Source organism: Gastrolobium bilobum, unplaced genomic scaffold, assembly GCF_033153095.1.
Source record: "Gastrolobium bilobum isolate Gb01-03AN ecotype WA unplaced genomic scaffold, APGP_CSIRO_Gbil_v1 utg10529, whole genome shotgun sequence".
Taxonomy (NCBI): Eukaryota; Viridiplantae; Streptophyta; class Magnoliopsida; order Fabales; family Fabaceae; genus Gastrolobium; species Gastrolobium bilobum.
In genome coordinates, this window is record NW_026898590.1 from 24,310 (window position 1) to 38,733 (window position 14,424).

Sequence of the window (14,424 nt, forward strand, 5' to 3'; positions counted from 1 at the left end):
TTCCTTCCCTTCCCCTCCCAACTCCCAAACAAAGCCTAAAGATTTGAACCGCGATGGCCCCATTTTCATCTACAGACCCTGGTATTGCAAAGCAGCCATGCCTAAGCGTCGTCTTGAAGGAAACAAAACATCGCCCTTGTGCCCGAGGGGTACAAAGTTTCTTAAGACCCAAAAGGGCAAAAGAAAACAAAGATTGGTGCTGAAAGCGTGTAGGAAAACGCCGTAACAGAAAGTTAGGACTCAATTATAATCAATGATGCACGGACACGGACACGGGACGCGGGACATGACACGACACGACACCCCGACACGTTAATTCTAAAAAAATATTAAATTTTGACACGTTGGGACACATTTTGACATTAAATAATATTTTTAATATATATAATATAGTTTACATTTAATACATATAGCAACTCATAATAACTTTTTTTTTTTGGAGGTTGCAACTCATAATAACTTATATACTTAAATTAAAATGTTTAGGTTCGAATCACTTTTTTTTTATAGGCAGATTTGAAGCCTTTATCAAACTAAAAAATATCACTTTCTCTTAGTTTTATATTGTTTTAATTTAATTTATAGTAGTTGGCCCACAATCACGTGCATATTACAGCTAGCTAGGGTCAGATGTGAATGATGTGATATCAACTTTATCTATAGTGTATTAAAAAATTATTATTTAAAATCAAATTTGAAATTGAATATATAGTGTCATTTGATGCACTAGATAACAAAACTCACTCGTTGTACTTTGGAGGACGAATACACTAGATAACAAGACTTGGATCTGTGTCTCTTAATCTCAACGTGAGAGTTCAAGCTGAATCGGTGGGTTTGGGGAAGATGATATGTCCGGTGATGATGGGTGGTGAAGGGTGGGACGGTGAAAGAAGAGGAGAGGTTGAAGATGAGAGATGGTGCAGTGGAGATGGTATGGGGCTGTGGGTGACCGGCGGTTGGAGGTGGAATAGGGTGGAAGGAGGGTGATTTGGAAAAGAATGGGCTGTGGTGTTGGGACGGTGGTGAGAGGTTAATTTTTTTAAAAAAAATATCAAAACGTGTCCCAAAACGTGTCCATATATGTTGACTGCGTGTCCGATTCGGTCAAATTCGCGTTTCCCACTAGTCAACGTGTCCCAAAAAGTCAACTGCGTGTCGGACGCGTGTCGGTGTCCGACACGCATTTTTTTTCAAAAAACACGTATCCGTGTTTCAGAGATTATAATAATCAGAATAACAAATATTCAACTCCGTATATAGATTAATTACAAATCAACTTAAAATTTAAAGTTATAAGAATAAATATAATGAAAACCACCTTCTATAAATAAATGAATTAATACAATTAAATCATTTAAAACATATCCCAAATCTTAGATTATAAATCATTCCAAATTTATTGCTTTCCTTTTTTATGCCAAACAAATCACAATCATGTTTGCGACTTCATTTTGACTTGGATTTGATCCTAAGGGCATGTTTGGTATACAGTATAACATAAGGCTTAATAGTATAAGACCTAATTATATAACACCTGATTAAATTTTTTTTTTTTTTTTTTTGATAACACCTGATTAAATTTTAGTATTATCTAGCGTTTGACACAATATTGCATAAGATAATTTATTATATAAGATAATATCATATAATATTTGGTAATGTACTGCATGATACTAGATAGGAAAAAAATAAATATTTTTAACAAAACTAACCTTTAAAAAAGAATTTATATAATTCTTCCAAACATATCATATGATATTAATTTTTATAAAAATCTATTGATAAGTGTGTCCAAAAAATATATTAATTTTTATAAAAATAAAAATCAGCAATGTTAATACATCAACCTCTTATCAAGCCTAATCTCACACCTTTAGGCCTGATTAAGTTATATATCACTTTGATAAATTAAGGGATTCTGCTGTATAAGCTTATACGATGGTCACAGCAAACAACTAAAAATGTCATAACGTATAGTATAAGCTTACAATATCAAGCCGTATACATTATATCAAACAGGCCCTAATATGTTAGATTTTAAATTGTCGTTTCTTTTAATACGTGAGCAAGGTTACTGAATCACAATATGTATCGTGTATCGTTTGGCCAATTTTTTTGTACGAGTATCCTGAATCATATGGAATCGTAAGATACAAAAACATAATAAAAAATAATTTAAAAATATATAATATAATTAATTATATACAATTTCAAATTCTAAAAAGGATCCAATAACCAAAATACAGAAGTAATTAAATTGCAAACTAGTTATTCTCAGCATCAATCATCTAGACTAATATTATCCCTATTAGCATCTGTTGGTGACATAACTAATCTATCATTATCTTCATTAGGCTAGTCATTTGACTCATCTCCCAATTCTTGTTCAACAATATGAGATCTTTTTTCCTTATCATTCTTGTTGGCAATATCATTTCATTTATCAAGCCTATTGACATTATCCTGTTCATGTATGATGATTCCTTTTGTTTTATCATTCCAATCAGCATTAAATTTTTGAGTTTAAATTACAAATCAAATCTTTATTTTCTTTCTTTGTTAACAATAATTTTTAGATTTTTTTAATTTAATTCGCAAATCAAATTTTTATTTATTTTTTATATTTAAAATTATAAATTTGATTTAATTTTTATGTCATTTGATATACAATATGTATCATATGATCGTTAGATACAAATCATTTTTCGATACACCCCAAGATACATATCATTTCATTTGTGAATCGTATTGTATCATGCGAATCGTATTGTGTATCGTACGATACTCATAACTATGCAAGCATGTGAGCCTTGCTTAATGAGCTATAATTCTGTTTGACTCTAAATTTCTTGAATCAATCCGTTAATGGGTTGGGTCATGTGAAATGGGCCAACTATAATATTCTCTCTCTCTAGAAAACATTTGCCCTCGAATATGCTTCATCATCCTTTATATCAATCTTTGCATGTTGAAACTCAATTAAAAATTGTTCCTCTTCTAGATTTTCATCGTTTGATTCTATATTAGTTTGATCATAAAGTAAATGATCATAGACTTAATTATCATCGTAAATTGGGTAATAATCATAAATTGCATTCGCACAACTCTTCGCTCCAAAATTTGGATTTCTTTGCTCTGCGCCGCCATAATTTGTCGCTCAAAAACTTAGATTTTCTTACACTGTGCTTGCACAAGTTGTCACGTCATATCCTAGATCTCTTTCAAGCTCTTCATTTTATTTGTCTTGCGAGTTTATTTGATGTGGTAATCTATCTTCTGTAAGAGCTAATCATGTCTCGTACCATCATGACTCCATCATCCAAGATCTCCAAGTTTTTGTTCAACTATCGGTTAAAGGCAACCTATGCTCTGATATCAAAAGTTACCCAAAGCAATTAGAAAAGTGGCTAAATAGAAAGTTAAGATTTGCTAAAAGAGAAAGTCTTCGTTCTTAATTATAATAATCAAAATAAAAAAAATTCAACTGTTACAATAAGGGTCTTAAACACCCTTTTATAGACTAATTATAAATTAACTCAAAATTCAAAATCATAAAAATAAATATAATGATAACTACCTTCTAAAAAGAATGAATAAATAAATAAATAAATATAATTAAATCATTCAAACATGTCTGAAATCTTAGATCTCAAATCACTCCAAATTCATTCTTCTTCTTTTTGTGTCAAATAAATCACAATCATATTTACTACTTTATTTGAACTTAGATTTGATCTTAATGTATTAGATTTCAAATAGATGCGTCTTTGAACATGTGAGCCATGTTTAATGAGCCATAATTATGTTTGATTTCAGATTTCTTGTATCGATCCGTTAATTGGTTGGGTAATACCCTATGGGCCAAGTGTAAGTCCATCAAAGATTGTGTGAGTCCACTAATAAACAAAACAAGATAACTCAAAACAACCCAATAGCCCCTGCGCACAAGGATGTTGTTTGGACGGAGCCTCACTGAGAGTTCGCAGCACCTCAAGCTTCCATTTATGGTTGTGATGAGACAGCCATGAGTTAAGTGCAAGACTTGATAGCCTTTGGTAAGCATCAGAGTTCCAAAATCTCTTTGGACACACACCGCTAAGTGCTAATGAGAATCGCATGATGCAAGGGTACAATGGCATCCCTCTGCCCATAGTAGGGCGAGAGTGTACCTCCGCTCTACGCACACCACATGTTAAAGGTGAGTCATTTCCCTTCAAGGTCATCATCTCCGTGAAAAGAGAAGAAAAATATGGAAAGCTACCCTAAAAAAAGGGAGAAGAAGTTGCAAAAAACCTCTGAAGGCAAAGACAAAAGCCTTGTGGAGGGAAAACGTTCTCCCTTGAAAAAAGACTTGAGTATAAGGGCCAAAATTGCACCTTCAAAAGCTACAAGCATTTAGTGCACGCAGCCCTCAAAATACTCACCAAAGTCTCAAAATTGCCAAGGAACTGGACACACATCATCAACTGTGAGAATAGAAACAGTTAAACACAAAGGGCAAGATGAACGCTCTTAGTAGAGTTATAGTACAAAAACTGTTAGCCCAAACAGAATGGAGCCCAGAGGGACGACACCAAGAATGTTGGGTATGGCTCATAATTCGCATGCTGATGAGGGTCTTAATTATCGGGGTCAGCAGAAAGGTAATTAGCGTGTCTATTCTCTCTCTTTTTCTTTTCCGTTTTCGATTTGTGTGTTGTCGATTTTCAACAAAGAATTCCACTTTTGTTTGCAACTAGAACCCCAACAAGCATAATACCAAGATAGGGAGACAATTATTCCGAATCAATAACATGGCCTAGTGGTCAAACCAACAAGGCCCCGTAATTACTACTCGTCAAACCACCTGACTTGTATACAAACACGAGGCTCATGTCTTTTAGGTTTGAAAATTCTTTTTCCTATAAGTTCCACCTCATTCATCAATCGACTTGAGCGTTGGAGTCTTTGTAGGTATACATCATCCCCTCCTCATTAGAATTGGAGGAGGAACAAAGAAATCCTCGTATTATCCAACCATGGGACAAGGTATCGCTTTATCCAAACAATATCCATTTTCTATAGATAGGACTTTTACTACTTCTTTATCTATACAATAAACTCGGTTTACCCATACGTTATGGTATTTTTACGGACTCGCATTAAAGTTTTTTTTTTTCTCTAGTGTATCATTTTGAACCATCAAGTGTCCAGAGAGAGAAGAGAACAAGTATCATGAAAACAAAGAAACCCATACAAAACTAAGACAGAAAAAAATACACTTTTGCAGATAATTTCAAAGACAATTATTCGATGATCTGATTTATTATCATAAAATTTAGAATTTTGATGAAGTCAATTTGAAAAGTCTTTACGCAATAATAATGAAAATCAACACAATACGGTGATGCTGTACACTTCAAGTCTAACAAGTGGTCGGGAATCATTTGTCCGGGCAAGATTAAAAGTACGGGTGTTTGTAGTTTGGATTAGATCGGTTTTGGAAGCAAAAATCATCTGATCCAATCCCTTCGGTTTGATCATGTAATCATCTATTAGGTTTGGTTTTTTTTTTCAAATCCGATTCGATCCAATCCAATTTTTTTCGGTTTGGATTGGATCGGTTTTCGGTTTTTTGAAAATTTTAAAATTTATTTCATGATTATTGTGCAAATAACATCTTTTGTATATATTGGCTTTGTAATTTTAATTTTTTCTTAAATACAAAAGCATTAATAAACAATAATATTGTTTTTTTTTAGACAATGCGATATGAAGCTCTACATAGATGAAATTTTGTTGATGAGATGTGACTAGATTTTTTCTTGGGTTTAGTTGATGATTTAATGGGTCTTGGGTTTAGAAATTTTTGGGCTATGATTGGGGAAATACCTAAGTAAGTAGAGAGAAATTAATATATTGGATCGGTTTGGATTGGATTGATTTTTATCTACCAATCCGAAAACCAATCCAATCCAATTAAAATTTGCGATTTTTATTTTATTTTTGATTTTTTGATTTTCGGTTTATTCGGTTATCGGTTTTTCGGTTCGACCATCACGGTTTGAATCAGTTTGGATCGACTGATGAACATCCATAGATTAAAGAAGCTTTAAATGTGTTTAGACCCTCCACCAACCTAAAAAGAAAATGACTTAACATTGAATATTATAATTTTATATTCTTGCAACTTGCAAAGTACAAATCTGAATAGTTATGTTAGTGAGATTTTCGCATGTGAACTTGACATGCAATGGTTAGCCATTTAGTCATGATTTATATGTCCATCATAACTACTTTGGCGAAGTGCAAGATACACTACAAAATATACGCTACTTAGGGACATTAAAATAACTACATTTTTTAAAAATGTAGTTAATATTAAAAAAACGTTAAATATGCTACGCAATAATAGAATGTCGCAAAACAATCGAGTGTTATTTTTATCTCATTGCACTTAATCCCTAAGTTTTTTTTTTCTTCTTATTTTTGTTAATCCCTAAACCTAGTCCCTCATTTTTTCCCTTCTTTTATTTTTGTTTGTCCAATCCATTGCAATTCAATGTCCACATCTGATCCCAATGGGAGGAGAGCAGTGATGAAAGCGGCGAGAGGGGCCTCTCTCGATCTCAGTTTGCAACTTCCACCAGCAACACGCAACCATGGGTAATGGCTCCTCGCGGCACCGCTGCCGCCGTCTCAAGGGCGATGGAAACATTTCTGGTGGAGTCAGAGGCGGATCAGGCGCCGGAAGCAACATGTTGCGATTCTACACTGTCAACGCCCCTAGCCTGAAGATCTCGCACCGACAGTGGTGCTCGTGATGAGCCTCTGCTTCATCAGCTTTGTCACCGCTCTCCACGTGCTCTACGGTTATTGATCTGGCGGTGGTGTTTGATTCAATCTCTCGATCGTGATCCTGATGATACCTCGATTTCGGATCTTACCGAAAGTGGCCATGGAACTGACGCAGATCTCGTAGCGGATTGCACCGTAGGCGATTCGAAGGGGCAAATTTGGTGTTGGAGCGTTTGGTTTCACGCTCCTTTTCTGAACCAACATTCCTCCAGGTCTCATTTCCTACTCGGTGTATTCTTCTCTTGCGATGGACGACGATGACGCCGCTGTCGCGGCGGGGCTCTCTCTTGTTCTTCTAGTTCTACCAAATGTTGCCTTCATGAGCCGCTGTCTGGATTAACCAAATGTCCTTAATGTGCCCTTGTTTATTTTTGGATAGGAAAATCATTCTTATCAGTGGAAGCTTTGGAGAAAATGATGGAAGATCGAACAGTGACGAAGATGGTTTATCTGTAATATTAGTTCCTTTCATCTTAATAATGATTATGATTTTGCATTTATAGTTTATTTTGGCTTTGTCAGTATGAATATGGATAACTTTTAAGCTTTAAGTAGATCTTAGTTTTAAATTATTGAAAAAGGTTCCTTACATGGTAGAAGTGGTTAGTATTTCAGTCTGATCTTAGAATTGCCGATGACAGTAGTACTAGTAAGTACCCGTGATACTCTGATTTGGACTTTGAAGCAATTCCATTATTTGTTTATTCGTATTGAAATACTTGGGAGTTTGAATGTGTCTAAAGTTCAACTGGATGTGATACCTCTGCTTCTGTACTCTTTCCTTTCCTTTCTAATAAACTTCCTATATCCCCAAAAGATAGTGTAACTGGTTTGTTGCTACCTTCTCTCCTTTTAATTGTTAATCATCGAGTAGAGCTCGTTTTGATTCTCTCATATTCAGTTGATGCTCAATGTGTTGTGCATTGTGATTACTTGATTAAAATTTACAGATATCATCTACATGCTTGTTTAGAGTATTTAAAACTTTTCTCCCTTATTGTCCAAAAGAAAGTTAATTATCTTTTGGTACTGTTGCAGCTATTTACCTGAGGAGATGAGGAACCCTACTACCTTCAAATGTAATTCTCTACTTTTACCAATTTTCTGGCTTCTGGTTGTATGTAGTGCTAATCAGTGTTTTAAGATTCATCAATATATTGTGCAGGCTGTAATTTTCACCGTTTAGCACCTTCCTGGAAGTAAATCATATGTAACCCCAATGCTGAATATGCTTGTTGTCATTTTTTATTTACATGTACTATATATGCAACACTTTTATATGGACGTATTTTTTTTATTTGTTACACATACCATATAATTGAAGCACTTACTTTACATGACATCTTATTATGATTGGCCAGTGGCAAATAATTGCTGCATTGTTGCTGCTTTTAATAGATATGCTGCAAAATCCGCAGTACCGTCAACAACTTGAAGAAATGTTGTAAGTTCGTCATGCTATCTTTTCAGAGCCTTTTTATCCCACCACCATTTTCATACACCATGGACCCAATTGTTATTTGGAAAAATAAGCTTTAGGAAAATGCTTACCTGCATAAGCTTGTTTGACTCATTTCAACTACGACTAGGGTGTTTTTTTTTTAGTGTTATAGATGTAGTATAAAAAATATTCATATGTCTTCACCTAATAGCTTAAACTTTAGGGATAGTTGGTTCATGACATGGTATTAGAGCCATTATGACCCAAATGATCTAGAGTTCGATCTTTGTCACTCCCATTCTTTCAATAAAAGTCAAATTTCAGCATATGTTAGATAGTTGGTCCATGACATGGTTTAGTGTGTTTACTTAATTGCTTAAGATTTTTGAGATAGTTTGTCCATGACCCAATTGTTATATATATAACAACATTATTTGGTATTTTGGATTCTAGTTAGGATATTCTTGGTGATTGCCGAAGTCACAGCCTTGGGGACTTGGGGTTGACCTCAGGTCGTCCCCCTTCATTCCGTCCATATTAAAGACAACTTTTTATTATTATTATCACAAGGTGCTGCTTTTTAAATAGTGTACAAAAGTAGTCTTCAATAAAAATGTAAGTGAAATGCCCTACATAATGTACAAAAAAAAGTCAGAAATAAATAAATAAAAGTTACAACCAAGGTGATTTTTTTTTTTTTTGAGTTACCACCCAAATTACCTCTTTGAAGCTAGTGCTCCTCCTCGATATCTCTATAAGTTTCAGCTCTTTAAGATGAATATAAAACTAATTCGGAATGCGGAACGGGTTAGGGATGAAGATATTTAAACTCTTCCTAAAAATGACATGTAAGGATCGAATCGAACCCCTTTCCTTTTAACTACTTAGCTCTATTTCTACCAACTGAACTACCACAATTTTTTTTCTTTCCTTGTATCATCTTAAAAAAAAAACTACCTCAATTTGGTATTGGATAGAAGAAAAGCGCTTCACACCCCATGTTACATAACATACGACTTGGAAGATGAAAAACCCTAATATTTTATATGGATTCTAATACAATGCTTTCACTTTATTCATTATATTAATAATGATTTAACTGAAAGGTCTTATTTTTTACCCTAGTTTTCATTTTCAAGTATTTGCCAATGGGTGCAGCTCAGTTGGTAACTTGGCGCTGAGTTAGTGAGGTTGGATATGTGTTCGATTCCCGCTGAATGCATTCTTGGAGAGGGGCTGAACCTTTAGCCATCACTATTCTCCCGCACTCCGGATTAGTCCCATAGCCGGCTCAAAGAGTCGAAGCTCGTGAGGATACCAGAGGGAGCCAACTCGTCTCAAAGAGATAATTAGGGTTGGGTAACTCCAAAAAAGTATTTCCCTTAAATTTTTATAGGGAAGTTGAATTACTACTACCTATATAATAGGTTATTTGCATAACTTAATAACTCTAAAAAAAAAAAAAAAAAAACTTGGATGAAATGATTTGTTTTGTGCAGTATGTATATCCGTCCAGAACATAGCTATAAAATTACCAATTGTATAGCCACCTTCACAACAAAGCTACGGAAAATAAATAAACAATAACATATACCAACTGTAAAATAGTTAAATGAAGAATTTAAAGTTGTCAAATGTAAACAAGTAAAAAGGAAAACTTCTAAAGAAGATTAACAAAAAATTGTAGTAAAATGAAAAATACAACTAAATAATAATATATTTTAAAATAGAGCATTATTCTCTTTATGACTTATAATAAATTGTATTGATTTATTAATCGTTGAAAACGACCCCAAAAATCCATAAAACGCTGGTGCTCATTGGGAAGAATGAGTCTGGCTCATCAAAAGCCGATTCCAAGGATCTGATCAAGTCTTAACCTATTATGATATTGTCACCCCGGGTGCATCAATATATATATCATAGGCTTACATATATAGTAAATCAAAATCATTAAATGTAAATAGGGTCAATAGCCAAGATTAAGAGCACAACTTACACCGGAATAAAATAATATCACCTTATATATGAATGAATGGAAAAACCAAAGAAAAGAAGGAGACCAACAATGCACCAGCTGCCCTGATTTAGTCTTCCACATCAAAAGTCCAGAGAGACTGTTTATGCAAATGTTGAGATTACTAATTAAGGGATTGGTTCTTTTATACAAAAAAAAAAGGGATTGGTTCTGTATTAATTACCAGAGACACGAGACAAGTACAAGTTCTATGAAAAGAAATTACAAAGAAGATAAGTGATAGAAAAAAATATAGGAAACAAGTGATAAAAGAATAACACGACTAAATTTTCTTGAACATTATTTAAATTTTATATGATACTCTAGTTAAATATTCCGCAATTGTTATAACACCACTAACAAACATTTTTTTTATTAAGGAGTTTTGAACCAATCTTTGACTATGGAATTGCATTGTACCCATGCAAGTCCTACGTTAGAATCATCCTAACTTGACTTTGTAGCGGATGCTACCAGAGAAAGAGATAAAGAAGAAGAATTTTAGAGAGAGAGGAAGAGAAGGAAAAGAATCAAGAGGGGCTTGAGACTAGAATTTGTGGAAAAATGTGTGCCACACCGTCTTGTGTGGCACACAAACATACATACATACACATGCATCATTTTATCAATTTATTTACAACATACCATATCAAAGAACCATCCTCCCTCGAAGTTTGGTGGAACAAACAAGGGATTAATCTCAAAGACTGAAAGCTTACTTGTCAAAGCAACGTTCTCCAATGTACTCCTTGTATCCAAGGGCCACAACCACACGGTCCACACTAGTTTCTCACCAGTACCATCTATTATAAAGTGCAAGTATGATTAATAACACAAATCATATATACCATAATTATAAAATAGTAATTACAAATATCATTATCACCACTTACTATTCATACTCATTATAAATCTATATTACTTGCAATATCATTATCACTAATTAACCTATGATAATGTAGAACATCTTTTACTAGCACAATAGGGTCCATGAGTCCTTTCACTGAAGAACAATTCAAAAAAAGAGACTCTATTGTCAAGCTTGGCACTAAACTGCTCTCACCATTTTTAAAATTGGTATTGTATTTCCTTACCATTAATTACAAGCTTTTACTATGCTAAACTAGGCTTCTCAAGCTTTCCAACGACATATTATATGTCTCAATTGGAGTTGTATAACTCAGGTTATGTCTTTTGCAATTCAACTGTTGCAAACTGGATTTTTAAAAACTATATAGTGACTTTAAACTTAAGCTACATACACTTGTCTATTGGCTCTTAAATTTGGGTGATATCCCTATATGTTAGCTCCACATAAGTCTAAGCCACATTCAATTTGGAGCTCTATAGCCCAAGATATGGTCATTTCCCCAAACCATGTTTAACTCCACGAAAAGTATTCGAATACTTCCTGAAAGTATTTGAATACTTTCTGGACAAAAGCTAAAAATACCTTGTTTTACTGCATACTGGGATAGCAAACCCTTCTACAAGTTCATGGCATCAATATACCACGCTCTCAACAATTTACCATGCATTTCTACTCATGAGCATATACTTTAACCATTCACATATCAAAACCCCAATTAATACAACCCTAAATCATACCATTGTCATGAAATCCAAAGAGTGGAGTTGTGTTCTCTTACCTAGAGGCTTCACACACTTGATGGAAGACAATCCAAGCCTCCAATCATGAAGTACTCCTCTACCTAGCTCTAATTTTGAAAATAGTTCACAAAGGGTTCTCTTTTTCTTTCTCACAAACACACTACCAATTAAAAGAAGTGGGGAACATAAGATGAATGTGAAGACTTGAGTGAAATCTCTATTGTTTCTAGAAGAAAGCACAATGGAAAGGAGGAAGAAAAGCTCTTCTTCATTTGTGGAGGGTTGTCCGCAGGAAGAAGAGAAAAATAAGAGGGATGAGAGTGTTTTTGAGTGTTTTTAATGAGTTGTACTAACAAGTGGATATACACTTATATATCCTCTCACTTAACTCTCTTTCAAACTCGTCACATTGACTTAAAATATTTTTGTAGTAATATTTACTATTTTACTTTTAACTTTTGGGTAACTTTGCTTACCCGCATTTTTATCCTTTCACTGTCATTATTCACCCTTTTCACAAGGAGACTTAAATTCTTTTAATTAGACTTCTTCTCTAATTAATTCTTTTCTAATTAGAGTTATTCCTTAATAAATTCGCAAATTCATTACTTACATGTTAGGGTCATTATACTACCAAGCAAAAAAAGTTGATCCTGTGAGCTGAAGGTAGGTAATGTCTCCTACCAATGAGTAGTTTTTGTATTTAATTGTTTGCTGTTTATTATTGGGGAAAAGTGTGTGTTATTTTAAAGGATATAAAGTTGTGTCATTTTAAGAGAGAGAAAAAGATGGATAAAGGAGGAGAGAAAGTTGACAAAAAAATAAAGGTGTGGGTCTCACCTCTTTGTGAGAGTGAAAGGGTATAAGTTGTGTCATTTAAAAAGATAAACATTTTTCCCTTATTATTATATGACTGGAACTTGGAAGGAAAAAATGCTAAGGCTGCAAGAAGTTTTTTGTTTTTTATTTGTCGATTGTTCCTAAGGCTTTGTTTGGGAGTTTGGAGGGGAAGGAAAGGGAGGGGAAGGAAGGGAAAGAAATTGAAAGGTATTTCCTTCCCTTGTTTGGAATTAAAAAAAGGGTAAATGAGAAAAATAGAAGGTTAATATGATATTTTTACCATTTTACCCTTTTTTCAAAATTAATATAATTATTATATTTTACAGATTAAATCAAATTAAAATTTCTAACAAAATTATTGATCTACTTTTCACAATATAAAAAAAGATCATATTTTCAACAAAATTTTACTTTGCAAGCGACGAAAATTTCATCACAAAATTATTTTTTCGTCGAAAAGCGATGGAATTTTTTCTCCGATGAAAACTTTTACAAAAATAAATTTTCAATAGAAATTTAGTTTTCGTCAAAAGTTTTGACGAAAATGATTTCCTCCATCAAATTTTTAAACGAAAAAAGAATTTCGTCAAAAATTTTGACGGAATGTTTTTCATTCAAAATTTGGATGGAAATATGTTCTGACAAAATTTTCGACGAAAATTGTTTATTCAAATTTTTTTAGGAAAATGTTTCATTCTAAAATTCGACGGCATTTAGATTTGGTAAATAATTTTAATAGAATATTTTTTCCGTCAAAATTTTTTATCGAATTATTTTTCGTCAAAAATTTTTGACAGAAATATTTTTCGTTGAAAATTTTGATGTAAATGTGTTTTTAACAAAAAACTTGACGGAAATATTATCCGTCGAAATTTTTTGATGGAAATGTGTTTTGTTAAAAAATTTGATGGAAATTTTTTTCGTCAAAAAATTTAACAAAAATGTTTACGTCCAAAACTTTCGACGGAATTTAAATTCTGTAAAGAATTTTGATGAAATTTTTTTCCGTCAAAAATTTTCCATTGGAAATGTATTTCGTTGAAAATTTTGATGGAAATATTTTTCGTCAAAATTTTGATAAATATGTTTTTTTTTTTTTTGAAATATTTTGACAAAATTTAGATCATGTAAAGAATTTTGACAAAAAAAAATTCGTCAATTTTTTTTACAGAAATGTTTTTGGTTACAAATTTTGATAGACATATTTTTCTTTGAAAATTTGAGGAAAATTTTGATGGAAATGTTTTCCGTAAAAAAAATTGACGTAATTGTTTTACGTCGAAACTTTTCGATGGAAATGTTTTTCGTCAAAATTTGGACGAAAATATTTTTATTGAAAGTTTTGACAAAATTTAGATTATATGAATAATTTTGACTGAATTTTTTTTCCCTAAAAAATTTATGTGAGTGATTATGACAAAATCCGGTTCCATCTCTAATTTCGTCTTTAGTTTTGACTGAAATTTTTTGACGTTTATGATTTTCATCAAAAAATTTATCACTATTTTTGTTGAAATATTTTTCATCAATAATTCTGTCAGTATTTGAGACTTTTCCAGTAACGTCACATTGAAAAATGATTCACATTTATGTGTCTTTACATTTTAATGCTAAGGGTAAATAAATAATTTTTAATATTTCTCCCTCAAACCCCATAATTTGGGGGAACTTTAAT